Raw genomic sequence first — 14,741 nt, 5'->3', positions numbered from 1 at the left:
TAAAAATTCTTTAACACTGAATTTTTTAAGGGTTGCGTTTTTAGGAGATTTACAGAAAAATCAGCTAGGTTTTCTTGGAATCAAAGATAAGGAGATGTTTACAAAAACATCATACAGGATACAGCAGCAGTTCATTTAATTCAGTGTGAGAAATTGACATTCAAGTTTGAGGTGACCAATACTCATCTTCTGTTTCCGAACACGGGTTGTTTGGCATAAGAAAATTTGTGTGGTTTTTTGTCCCATGCAGTAAACCAATTTGCTTATGAACCATTCACATATTGTTTCCAAGGTCACAACTTCCTCTGTTCTAATATCCACTCCAATTCTGAAACCAACTTCCTCTGTTCTAATATCAGGAGAGGGGTGCGGTTTGCATTACGAAATTGGCCCAAGGGTTTTAACAGCGACGAGGTTTAGGATGAAGCATGGAGTTTCAGGAGGGGGTACCTCGTCTTGCTGGAGCTGGCCGTTGGAGCACAGCTACTCCTCGGGTAGATTGGTCTCCCCTCCCTCCTCACGACCCCGCAGTGGGGCGACGGGCAGCGAGGCGCCAGGGCGTTGGGGGCGGTGCGGCGACGGGCAGCGAGGCGCCGGGGCATCGGGGGCGGTGAGGCGACGGGCAGCGAGGCGCCGGGGCGTTGGGGCGGTGCTGGTCGCGTGCGGCGGGGGAAGCGAGCACGACTGGGGACGGCGAGAACGGTGGCGGCGCGGGTGAGGTGAGGCAGTGGGAGTGCTTAGAGAGAAATGTGAGATTGGGGATTTTAGTGGGGGAGGCTTAGCAATGACGCACCCCTAGCGGTGCACCATTAGAATTTTTTTGGATAACAATGGCGCACCCCCTAGAGGTGCGCCATTAGTAATCTTTTTTTTGGATAGCAATGGCGCACCCCCTAGCGGTGCGCCATTAGTAATCTTTTTTTTGGATAGCAATGACGCAGCCCCTAGCGGTGCGCCATTAGTATTTTTTTTAGGATTTTTTGTTGCCTAGCGGAGGGCCGGCAGCGGCGTCTTGAACCCTAGCTAGGTCTCGCTCGGGGGGAGGGAGGGGTGGGTGGTGCGCTCGGCCAATTCTGTTCGGGGGAAGCGAGCGAGGAGACAGGGGAGGGTGCGGGGGGTCGGCGGCGGTGAGCGGGGAGGGTGCGGGGGTCGTCGGCGGCGGTGGAGCGGGGGAGGGTGCGGGGGGTCGTCGGCGGCGGTGGAGCGGGGGGAGGGTGCAGGGGGTCATTTGCGGCGGTGGAGCGGGGGAGGGTGCGGGGGGTCATTTGCGGCGAGGGGGATCTGGCGAGGGGGGATAGCGATCGAGTGTCCTCATGAATATTCAATATTTTTTCATATTGAATATGAAAAAATATCATCAATAAACATAAATAAATATTCACGAGGACACTAGAACAGAAGAAATATCATTTCAATATGTCAAAATACAATCAAGAAATGAAGGCTACAATTTCAATACAATCGATCTTAGCTAGCTATCCGTTCACAATCTTCTTGCCCTTATTTTTCATAAATGGAGTTCTTCTCTTGAACAGGCGTCCTTTAGGTAGGGTGGTCCTGCTTCTTCTTATGGTGTATGCTGCTAGTTCATCGTCATCGTCATGTTCCATCTCAGGTCGCCGTACTTGTCGAAGTCTTGCTCATTGGTGACTCCAACCATTCCAATGATCTTCCTTTTGCCTCTCCTCACGACAACACGACTGGGCTTTGACGGGTCAGTAATGAAGAATCATTGGTCCACTTGGGAAGCCAGTACCCATGGCTCATTTTTCACGGTGACATTTGCGCCCGCGGTCTTGGATTTGGCTTCGGGTATAACCATGGTGGTGAAATACCATTCTTCTTTTATGACGCTCTTGGCCCATCTGAAACGGAACATCGGGACCTTCTCTCTAGCATAGCTCAGCTCCCAGATCTCCTCGATCCTTCCGTAGTATATGTCCTTGTCGTTACCGGTGTAGGATTCCATTGTTACCCCGGAGTTCTGATAACCATCACTCTTCATGTCCTTTCCCTCGGTGTAGAATGTGTAGCCGTTGATATCGTATGCCTCATACGTCATCAGGTTGTGCTCGGCGCCCTGTGACAAGGCGAATATGAGTTGTTCTTCCGCGGAAGAATCCTCATGTAAAGGTTATGACAGAAGCTTCTGCTTGAACCAACGCGTGAAACATGAGTTGTGCTCTTTGATTATATCTCCGTCCATCCTCTGTTGGCCTCGATCATTGTACGTCTTCTCAATAAAGGTTTTGTGCTCTACCACCCAAGGATCGACCACGTCTATGTGTTGTAGCGCGACTAGGTTTGCTCTTTCAAAGTCGGCGAGTCGACCCTCGAAGTCGACATGCATTTCGCGGCGACCCTCGCGGTGACCCCATCCAGCGAGCCTGCCGAGGTGCCTATTGATGGGCAGACCAACGGGGTTCTCGATGCCTAGATAATTCATGCAGTAGGAGATGCGCTCTTCGGTCAGAAAGCCCCTGGCTATGCTTCCCTCTAGACGTGACATGTTGCGAACGTATACTTTGGTGACACCATTCATCCTTTCGAACGACATCAAGCTGTGCAGGTACGTTGGCCCGAATTGGATGATATCCTCCACGATATGGACCAGCAAATGCACCATAACATTGAAGAATGCGGGCGGGAAGTACATCTCAAGCTCGCATAGTATCACCATGATCTTTTCGTGTAGCCTTCTGAGTTGCCTCATGCCAACCGACTTCCGAGAGATGATGTCGAAAAAGTTGCATAGGCCAAATAGCAATTCACGGACGTGCGCCTCCATGATCCCACGGATTGCAACTGGAAGTATCTGCGTCATCAGCACGTGACAGTCGTGAGACTTCATCCCGCTGAACTTCTGCTTCGCTGAGTCTAGGTATATGCTTATCTTCCCTGCGTAACCGTAAGGAAGTTTTACTCCTACGAGGCAGGTGAAAAACTAATCGATCTCCTCCTAACTTAGAGTGAAGCACGCGGGAGGGAAGTCATTTCCGGTCTTCTTGGCCTTTTTGCCTTTGCGACGACTTTCAGTGTCCTGCTTCGCCTTATCATCATCATCATTAGCGTGAATCTCCTCCCTGATGCCCAGTGATTTCAAGTCTGCCCTTGCTTTCGGCCCATCTTTGGTCCTCTCTGGCATGTTGAGCAGGGTACCAAGCAGACCCTCGCACACGTTCTTCGTGATATGCATGGCATCAAGGCTGTGAGGCACACGGTGGATCTTCCAGTACGGCAAGTCCCAGAAAACAGACCTCGTTTTCCATACCTTCAGCAGCGGCTCTGGCGCCTTTCGCTTGTTTCCCGGCTCTGGCGCCTTTTGCTTCTTTCCCGGCAGTGGGCAATCTTTCCAATTTTTCAACAGCTCGTCTATTTCCTCGCCGCACCTCGCACGCGAGCGTCTTCGGGGTTCGGTTTCACCATCGAACAGATCCTTGCGTTTTCTCCACGGGTCATCATTGCGAACTACCTTCGATGTCCCATGAACACGATTTTTGAAGACCCGGGATCTCTATCTAGCTGGCGATATGTTGTGTCATCCATGCACCTGACGCATCCAGAAAATCCGTGGACCACCTGCCACGCGACATATCCGTAACCGAGATAGTCCTGCACCGTCGTGAGCAGTGCGACTTTCATAGGGAAATATTCTTTCTCTGTGGCGTCCCACGTATTGGCTGGCGTTTTCCACAGTGTGTCTAGCTCCTCTTTCAGTAGCCCCAGATACAGATTGATGTCGTTACCTGGTTGTTTCAGCCCTTCAGTTAGCATACTCATGTGAATGTACTTCCTCTTCATGCACAACCAAGGGCGAAGTGTGATGCCACCGATTCAATCGTACCCTAATCATACACGCGAACATGTACAATCAAGATCAAGGACTCATGGGAAGATATCACAACACAACTCTACAAATAAAATAAGTCATACAAGCATCATATTACAAGCCAGGGGCCTCGAGGGCTCGAATACAAGAGCTCGACCATGGACGAGTCCGCGGAAGCAACAATATCTGAGTATTGACATAAGTTAAACAAGTTGCCATAAGATGGCTAGCACAAACAGGGATACAAATCGAAAGAGACGCAGGCCTCCTACCTAGGATCCTCCTAAACTACTCTTGGTCATCGTCAGCGGCCCGCACGTAGTAGTAGGCACCTCCCGAGTAGTAGAAGTCATCATCGACAGTGGCGTCTGGCTCCTGGACTCCAACGTCTGGTCGCAGCAATCGGGTATAGAAAGGGGGAAAAAGGGGAGCAAAGCAACCGTGAGTACTCATCCAAAGTACTCGCAAGCAAGGAGCTACACTACATATGTATGCATTGGTATCAAATGGAAAAGGGGTAACATATGTGGACTGAACTACAGAATGCCAGAATAAGAGGGGGATATCTAGTCCTATCGAAGACTACGCTTCTGGTAACCTCCATCTTGCAGCAGAAGAAGAGAGTAAATGGTAAGTTCACCAAGTATCATCGCATAGCATAATCCTACCAGGTGATCCTCCCCTCGTCGCCCTCTGGTAACCTCCATCTCGCAGCAGAAGAAGAGAGTAAATGGTAAGTTCACCAAGTATCATCGCATAGCATAATCCTACCAGGCGATCCTCCCCTCGTCGCCCTGTGAGAGAGCGATCACCGGTAGTATCTGGCACTTAGAAGGGTGTGTTTTATTAAGTATCCGGTTCTAGTTGTCATAAGGTCAAGGTACAACTCCGGGTCATCCTTTTACCGAGGGACACAACTATTCGAATAGATAAACTTCCCTGCAGGGGTGCACCACATTTCCAAACACGCTCGATCCCCTTTGTGCGGACACACATTCCTGGGTCATGCCCGGCCTCGGAAGATCAACACGTCACGACCCTACCTAGGCACAACAGAGAGGTCAGCACGCCGATCTAAATCCTATGGCGCGGGGGTCTGGGCCCATAGCACATTGCACACCTGCACGTTGCGAGGGCGGCCGGAGAGCAGACCTAGCAACCTCCATTACAAAGGAAGTTGCGTTACGCGGTCCAACCCGGCGCGTGCCGCTCAGTCGCTGACGTCACGAAGTCTTCGGCTGATACCACGATGTCGAGTGCCCATAACTATTCCCGCGTAGTTGGTTAGTGCGTATAGGCCAGTGGACAGACTCAGATCAAATACCAAGATCTCGTTAAGCGTGTTATTTTGATGTAACCGTGAACGCCGACTAGGGCCAGGCCCACCTCTCACCTAGGTGGTTTCCGCCTGACCTGTCGCTTCGGCACAATGTAACAGTCGGGGGCCGTCGGGAACACAGGCCCACCACTGCCTGGGTGGAACCACCTGCCCCTTCAGCCCCCAACAACAGAATCACTCGCGGGTGCTCAAAGAGCCGACCGACTTTGGTCACCACGAGTATCATATAATATGTATGTAAGTATATACCCGTGATCACCTCCCGAGTGATCACGGCCCGATAGTATAGCATGGCAGACGGACAAGAATGTAGGGCCACTGATGATAAACTAGCATCCTATACTAAGCATTTAGGATTGCAGGTAAGGTATCAACAGTTGTAGCAATAATGACAGGCTATGTATCAGAATAGGATTAACCGAAAGCAGTAACATGCTACACTACTCTAATGCAAGCAGTAGAGAGAGAATAGGCGATATATGGTGATCAAGGGGGGGAGCTTGCCTGGTTGCTTTGGCAAGAAGGGTTCGTCGTCGATGTAGTCGATCGCAGAGATACCAGCAGCGGTCTCAGGGTCTACCGGAAAGAAGTAACGGAGGGGGAACACAATAAATAACAGAGCAATCAAAGTATCACAAAGCATATAACAAGACAATACGTGGTGCTAGAGGTGACCTAACGTGGTACTTGGTGATACCGGCAAAGGGGGGGGGACATCCGGGAAAGTATCCCCGGTGTTTCGTGTTTTCGGACAGATGAACCGGAGGGGGAAAGTTGCGTGTTCGCTATGCTAGGGATACGCGGAGGAAGAACAGACTGCGTATTCGGATTCGTCTCATTGTTCTGAGCAACTTTCATGTAAAAAGTATTTCCATCCGAGTTACGAATTATTTTATATTCATTTTCAAAGTTTATTGCATTTTCTAGAATTAATTGATTTTGTAAATAAAACAGATTATAATTTTTTCACCTAGTCCTATTGTAGCCATAGTGTATGACAGGTGGGGGCAGTGGGGTTGGGTTGACCCGGTCACATGTTGACTGGTCAACATATGAAGTGTAAATGGGTCCCACATGTCATTGTCTAAGTTTAACTAGACTCTAATTAAATTAGATTAACTAACAGTGGGGGCATTGTCATTGGTTAGTAGTTAACCTTACTAGTAATCAGCCCCTAAGCTAATTTGCAATGGCTGGCTGTTGGTGGCTTTGCACAAACACACACACAAGCATGTGCCCGGCTATGGCCATTAGCATTAGCGTAATAGCAGGCAGCTAGCAAAGCAGAGTAACAGTTGCAAAACATCAGCAGAAGCAGCGGCTAGGTAGCAGCAGGAACAAGTAGTGGAGTAAGAGAAGCAGCAATGCACAAGGCAGCCGGAAGAGCAGCAAGCAGCGGCAACTAGTAGAAGAAGCACCTAGCGGCAATAGCAATCAGCAGTAGCAGTGGTCGTGATGCGGCGCGGGAGCACGCATGGGGGCGAGGCCACGCGAAGGTGGGCATGTGCGTAGGCGCGGCCGGGCACAACCGGTCGTGCCAGAGGCCAGCGAGCGCGGGCACGGGGTGACGGCACAAGCAACGGCTAGCAATAGTAGGTAGAAAGCAGCAGCAACACGCATCAGCAACAAAGGAGCAGCAGCGTGCATGTACACGGACACTGAACTTTTTCCATGGTGGACAAAGCTCAAGGGATGTCCACAAACAGAATGGATTGAGCCGGAGAAGAGGGGGAATCGGACGAGGAGCTCACCGCGGAGACACACGGAGGCTCGTTGGTGGCTTTGCAGCTACAGAGGCGATGGATCGATGAAGTGCAGCGGCGACGACCGAGGAAGAAGATGGTGTCGATCCGGTCGATGTGGTGGCTCCGGGCTTGAATGCGCCCCCTTAGCCGAAGAGGACGATGGCAGTGGTCCTCCTAGGCGCCTTGGCTGGCCGTGGCGGTGACGGGGCGGCAGCGACGAGGAGCTCAGCTGGGCGCGGGAGATAGAGCGAGGGGCGTGAGGGGGCCAGGGTTTTAGGGGCGTTGACGAGGCCTTGTAGGCGGGGCAGGGGTCGCCGATGGCCACCACCGCGGCCAAGGCACCGTGGATGGCTGCCACGCCCCCCTCCATCTCCTGTAGCAACGGGAAGGGGATGGCAGGGGTGGGCTGGGCCGTTTTCTTCGGCTAATGGGCCACATGGCCCAGTAGATTAGTTTTGTTTTTATTTTTCTTTTGTATTTTTCCTTTTGTTTTCTATTTCTTTTCTGTTTTATTTCTAGTTCCTTTTTATTTTAGGTTTTATAAAATTTACCACTAGCACCTAAATTAGTACTTATAAATATGTCAGTGCCCCATTAGTTCGGGCAATTAATAAATTAGCTTAATATTTTATTAATTGAAAAAGTCATTTAATTATCTATTTCTGCTACTGTTTTACTTATTTAATAATATTTAAACATTTTGTAAAAGTGTGGTTACTTCACCAAAATAATGTATGGATTATTTTTCGCAAACCAAACATTTCAGTTTTAACGTTTGAAAACTTTTGATGTTTCCCATTAACTCAAATTTGAATTTGAATCTTTTTGAACTAACGCGAGATTAGCAACAGTAATCGTGGTGACGTGGCATCATTGACGTGGGAATACTGTAGTCTAATTATTCGGGCGTCACAATTCTCCTCCACTACAAGAAATCTCATCCCGAGATTTAAGAGGTAGAGTTTAAAGGAAGAAATTGGTTACAAAATTCTAATGAATCTTCTCGATCTTGGTTGTTCTTTTCGAAGCGGTCGATCCCTTACTTTGATGTCTTCATTTCTCTGCTTCAGGTCATCATGATGAAGTAGGCATCCTTTCTTCAGGTTCTTCATCATACTTACGAAAGGGTAAGAAGGGCAAACTCTATAAGGATGGATTCTAACAAGATCGAGCATCAAACGGTTAGCTCAGGGGAAGAAGCATAAGTACCTCTCGCATTGTAACTTAAGAAGATATCGAGAGCAAAGTAAGAAGCTACCATGAGAAGTTTCAAACGGATAGGCAATCGTTTGATGCCTAATCAGAAGGTGAAAGGGTTCCAGAGCAACGAGAATAAGTATTGTGTCTGATAGCAGAATTGACGGTGGCTCATGAATTACATACGAGGCCACGTGTGAGGAACAACCTCGGGAACAGGGCGGTGTACAAGAGAGTCAGGTTTCGATCATGTGGAACTGTGGGTTATGGGCCCACCATGTGGGTTAAAAGTAGAAAGGCGGTGATATTTGCACAGTCATGATAACAAGGCACGTTAGAGGATAGCCTATCAATTATGCCGGCAACGTCGGTACCAAGGGCGAGGAACAGAGAGAACCATCTTCCTGCTTGTTGAACAAGGCGGACCAATAGGCAAGGTTCTCGTCCATCGGTGGTTACGGGAATATCATCAACAATAGTAAAAGGGTCTTACTGATAGAGTTGTACACCCAGGTGTTTGCATAAGCAGAAAAATATTACTGCTTATATCATATAGATCACAAGAAAAGTTAAACAAGACAATGGAAAGGAAAATGTGATTATCAGATTAAACAGAACAATGGAGAGGAAAATGTGTTTAAACACATTTTTCAGGGGTATATCCTTCACAAGGACAAGCAAAGAATGATATCCATGACAGGATATAACGTAGAAAACCCTTTAGGAAAGGGAAGAGAAATTTCATGCCATTACCCATACAACGTTGTTTGAATAATTGATAAGAAAATTTAGCATTGTGCTTCAAATGTTCTTATTGAAAACCGGAGTACCACATACATGCTTCGAGATAGCATTGACATGGTCTTCAAGCAAAGGTAAGACTTTGCATACACACAAAGGATTCATCAGGAACAACTGGTAGAATAAGTCTTACAATTTCCTCATGGAAGAGTGTTTAACCTGGCTAAAAAGGAAATAGTACCAATAGGTCCTCCGGCTAGGTGTGCTAGGCATGACATCACCTTATCGGGTCATATAACGACCAATGTTATAAATCTTGGAAATATATCCCAGCCATCATATCTAATCGAGATTCAGATCTGATTGGTTTCAAAATACCTCGGACTCAGGATGCCTGAGAAGAAAAGGTACAACACATATTGATGAGATGATATTGTCAAATTCTCGGGAAATGATCTATGGAAGCGAGTTCCGAAACAAGAGTTCATCAGTAAATCAACGAGGGAATGAGGAGGTGGTTGATGGAATCAACGACAATTCATTGAGGTTTCCAAAAAGATGGATTTCCACAATTATGTGAACAAGGAGATAACATTAGTCATATCAAATGATATAATGATGTATGCTCGAGGAAAACATACACAATTTAACAATGATAGAAGGGTGCACCCGGAAATCTGGACTAGGTAGCACGATCAATGTTTGAATGATGATCCAATAAGCAATAGACTTAGAATGAAACTATCGACCATTAACTTTGAAGCAATAGGGTTGCTATAAGTTTTGAAATTTACACCTCTCAGTCCATTTGTCGGTATTCCGGTTAGAAACAACATGGGGACCAAGAAGGAATGGTGATGGTGAGAAGTATCACTCGTATCAAGAACTCTCAAGAGGTGGTGAAATTCCAACAACACTCTTGACCTAAGAGGTGGTAATATTCCAAGGTAAAGAAGAACAAACGCTGGATAGCAAGGAACTCAAGGTATAACACAAAACACGAACAAGTTTGTGTTGGATGGGGGCAATAAAGTTGCAGATGATAACACAAATCATCAAGGGGCAAGGAGAGTATTTCTCATCAAGAATTCGATAGATATCTCGGAAGAACCCATAATGTTGATGATGATCATGACACCTTTGTCGGGAGATTCCATGAAGATGTAATCGATCGATGATGACACCAAGTCAAAGGAATGATGAAGCGAAAGGTTATTGGAACCAAGGGTATGACACAAACTCGAAATCAAGCTCGCTGTTTTAGGGAGAAATGATATGATGAGGAAGATCGACATAAGGTTAGCTCAATGTCGAAAATTGTGCTCCGGAAAGAAGGACCAGGTAGCATAGTTAAAATTAAGCACAATAATGATATAGCCGATCAGGCTTGGAATGACTTGAAGAATTATTGAACCCATAAGCAATGAAAATTTCTTAGAGTTATTGAATGGGAGTGTGGAATCGATTCACTTATCGGTGTTCTCGAGTGAAAGAACTCAGAACCAAGGGGAAATCTGAAATCAATGAGAAGCAATACTAGATGAAGACTCATAGGAAGCAACACAATCCTTTGATATTCTCGAGATACCTGGGTGTAATATTCTATGGTAGATCAAAGTAAAGGTTGGACAAGTACAATGATCTGCAGAAGACAAGTACTTCAACTTGTCCGAGAAATGTTATTTAAAGGAGAACATGGCCGAAACCATGATTGCAAAAGGCCAGATCCAAGATATAAGATGAACTTATACCAAGGGAACATTTAATTGAAGAGAAGCTTTAATGATATGATCTACATCGTGTCCATGGGCATGAACACAAAGTTCAAGGTCGAATCCCACTTCTACAATGCATAACCTTTCATTCACTTCTCGTTTACGAAGAAGTTGTATGGTAGAAAAAAAATCTGGTAAAACACCAGAAGGGTATGACTTGTGAAAACCTTCGGCTCACACAGATTAGGGGAAGGCTGTTGGGGAACGCAGTAATTTCAAAATTTTCCTACGCACACGCAAGATCATGGTGATGCATAACAACGAGAGAGGAGAGTGTTGTCTACGTACCCTCGTAGACCAAAAGCGGAAGCGTTAGCACAACGCGGTTGATGTAGTCGTACTTCTTCACGGCCCGACCGATCAAGCACCGAAACTACAGCACCTCCGAGTTCTAGCACACGTTCAGCTCGATGACGATCCCCGGACTCCGATCCAGTAGAACGTCGGGGAAGAGTTCCGTCAGGACGACGGTGTGGTGACGATCTTGATGTTATACCGTCGCAGGGCTTCGCCTAAGCACTGCTACAATATTATCGAGGATTATGGTGGAAGGGGGCACCGCACACGGCTAAGAGATCAATGATCAATTGTTGTGTCTCCTGGGTGCCCCCTGCCCCCGTATATAAAGGAGCAAGGGGGAGGAGGTGTGGCCAGGGAATGGGTGCGCTAGGAGGAGTCCTACTCCCACCGGGAGTAGGACTCCCCCCTTTTCCATGTTGGACTAAGACTTGGGGGGGGAGGAGAGAAAGAGGGGAAAGGAAAGGGGGGCGCCGCCCCCCTCCTTGTCCAATTCGGACTTGGGGGGAGGGGCACGCGGCTGCCCCTTGGCCTCCTCTCTACTTCCTCCACTAGGCCCATTAAGGCCCATTAGGTTACTGAGGGGTTCCGGTAACCTCCCGGTACTCCAGTAAAATGCCCATTTCACCCGGAACACTTCCGATGTCCAAACATAGGCTTCCAATATATCAATCTTTATGTCTCGACCATTTCAAGACTTCTCGTCATGTCCGTGATCACATCCGGGACTCCGAACAACCTTCGGTATATCAAAAACATATAAACTCATAATGAAACTATCATCGTAACGTTAAGCGTGCGGACCCTACGGGTTCGAGAATTATGTAGACATGACCGAGCCACGTCTCCGGTCAATAACCAATAGCGAAACCTGGATGCTCATATTGGCTCCTACATATTCTACGAAGATCTTTATCGGTCAGACCGCATAACAATATACGTTGTTCCCTTTGTCATCGGTATGTTACTTGCCCGAGATTCGATCGTCGGTATCTCAATACCTAGTTCAATCTTGTTACTGGAAAGTCTCTTTACTCGTTCCGTAATACATCATCCTACAACTAACTTATTAGTTGCAATACTTGCAAGGCTTGAGTGATGTGCATTACCGAGAGGGCCCAGAGATACCTCTCTGACAATTGGAGTGACAAATCCTAATCTCGAAATACGCCAACCCAACAAATACCTTCGGAGACACCTGTAGAGCACCTTTATAATCAGCCAGTTACGTTGTGACGTTTGGTAGCACACAAAGTGTTCCTCCGGTAAACGGGAGGTTCATAATCTCATAGTCATAGGAACATATATAAGTTATGAAGAAAGCAATAGCAACAAACTAAACGATCAAGTGCTAAGCTAATGGAATGGGTCAAGTCAATCACATCATTCTCCTAATGATGTGATCCCGTTAACCAAATAACAACTCATGTCTATGGTTAGGAAACATAACCATCTTTGATCAACGAGCTAGTCAAGTAGAGGCATACTAGTGACACTCCGTTTGTCTATGTATTCACACATGTATTATGTTTCCGGTTAATATAATTCTAGCATGAATAATAAACATTTATCATGATACAAGGAAATAAATAATAACTTTATTATTGCCTCTAGGGCATATTTCCTTCAAAGGCATAGGTTCAACCCATAGGGGCATCTTTGGAACATATATCAGAAACTTTAGGAGTAAATAACACAAGCTCGAAAGTAGAGCATGGTTCACAAGGCAGAGGATACAATTTACCAAAGGCATTATATACCTGTGGAAAGGCTCACAAGGTTATTGAATATGAAGGACGATGTCAGATAAAATCCAACAAAGGATCTGGTGGTCCACAAGGTATCTGATGTGAGCATCGGTACTCAACCAGAGGAAGAAGAATGCAAGGAGATCATATTATAGAAACAACTGACTAACTCAAAGCTCAAATGCAAAGGAATTAAGATTTCCAAATCATGGGAACAGGAGCAAGGGCTCTAATTAAGGATGGGTAAGCCGAGTAGGCTTAGGGTAATAATCGATGGCAATTTGATTGGTCGAGATCTAGTTCATGTTTAAAATGTCGTTTCAGCCGGAAGGATGAATTCTAGGATCTGATTGAGTATGGCAAGCATTTGCAAAATATTGAATGAAGGGACTCGAAATGACAGTGACAAAGGATGTCAACGGAGATTGCTAGAAATATGGAATTAACCATAATGCCGAAAGGCAAGGAATTCAGGAGCAATAGGCTACTGAGGATTTTCAGAAAACCGAATAGTACTTCGAAGACTTTTATGAAATACATGAATCAACTGGGGATGAGGGGATACTCGATAAGTGCAATAAATTATCCGTATGGGTAGCCAGGTGGCAAAGAACTGCAAGGAAGTAGGCTCAAAGTATTCTCCTAACAGTAGAGAGAATTTCGGGGTATATCATAATAACAAGATCAATTTGGAATAAAAGTAAGAACGATGGGTGTATGTATTTATCCATAGGGATATTTCAGTGGTAGGGAATTGCAAAAGCAACAAGAACAAGATCTCGAGTGAACACTGGATAGTATCTTCTGAATCTTTTGGTGCAGCAGGCGATCATCTGGACTAAAAAGGCTCTCCAGGATAAAGTATTATTGAGAAGCTAGAGTCAGAGTTAGTAAAATCGTTTACCTCGAATAGAAGAGATGTTAGAGTCCCAGAGTATAGGTCGAGGAATAAAAGATCCTACTACCACCGAATGGCGATGTGGGCCTGTAAGACACACAGCCATGTTACTAAAAGTTTTGCAATGTCTAGACTCGACTTCGGCCAAGGAGTATGGAAGGGGGATTCCTACAGGCAGTCGTCTCTAATACCAACTTGTGATGCCCCCGATTCAATCGTACCCTAATCATATACGCAAACATGTACGATCAAGATCAGGGACTCATGGGAAGATATCACAACACCACTCTACAAATAAAATAAGTCATACAAGCATCATATTACAAGCCAGGGGCCACGAGGGCTCGAATACAAGAGCTCGATCATGGACGAGTCAGCGGAAGCAACAATATCTGAGTACAAACATAAGTTAAACAAGTTGCCATAAGATCGCTAGCACAAACAGGGATACAAATCGAAAGAGGCGCAGGCCTCCTACTTGGGATCCTCCTAAACTACTCCTGGTCATCGTCAGCAGCCCACACGTAGTAGTAGGCACCTCCCGAGTAGTAGCAGTCGTCATCGACAGTGGCGGCTGGCTCTTGGATTCCAACGTCTGGTCGCAGCAATCGGGTATAGAAAGGGGGAAAAGGGGGAGAAAAGCAACCGTGAGTACTCATCCAAAGTACTCGCAAGCAATGAGCTACACTACATATGTATGCATTGGTATCAAATGGAAAAGGGGTAACATATGTGGACTGAACTACAGAATGCCAGAATAAGAAGGGGATACCTAGTCCTATCGAAGACTACGCTTCGGGTAACCTCCAACTTGTAGCAGAAGAAGAGAGTAAATGGTAAGTTCACCAAGTATCATCGCATAGCATAATCCTACCCGGTGATCCTCCCCTCGTCGTCCTGTGAGAGAGTGATCACCGGTTGTATCTGGCACTTGGAAGGGTGTGTTTTACTAAGTATCTGGTTCTAGTTGTCATAAGGTCAAGGTACAACTCCGGGTCATCCTTTTACCGAGGGACACGGCTATTCGAATAGATAAACTTCCCTGCAGGGGTGCGCCACATTTCCCAACACGCTCGATCCCCTTTGTCCGGACACACTTTCCTGGGTCATGCCTGGCCTCGGAAGACCAACACGTCGCAGCCCTACCTAGGCACAACAGAGAGGTCAGCACG

Source organism: Triticum urartu, chromosome 1 (assembly GCF_003073215.2).
Source record: "Triticum urartu cultivar G1812 chromosome 1, Tu2.1, whole genome shotgun sequence".
Classification (NCBI taxonomy): domain Eukaryota; kingdom Viridiplantae; phylum Streptophyta; class Magnoliopsida; order Poales; family Poaceae; genus Triticum; species Triticum urartu.
The sequence above is the reverse complement of the archived record's forward strand: the minus strand, read 5'-3'. Positions refer to the sequence as shown.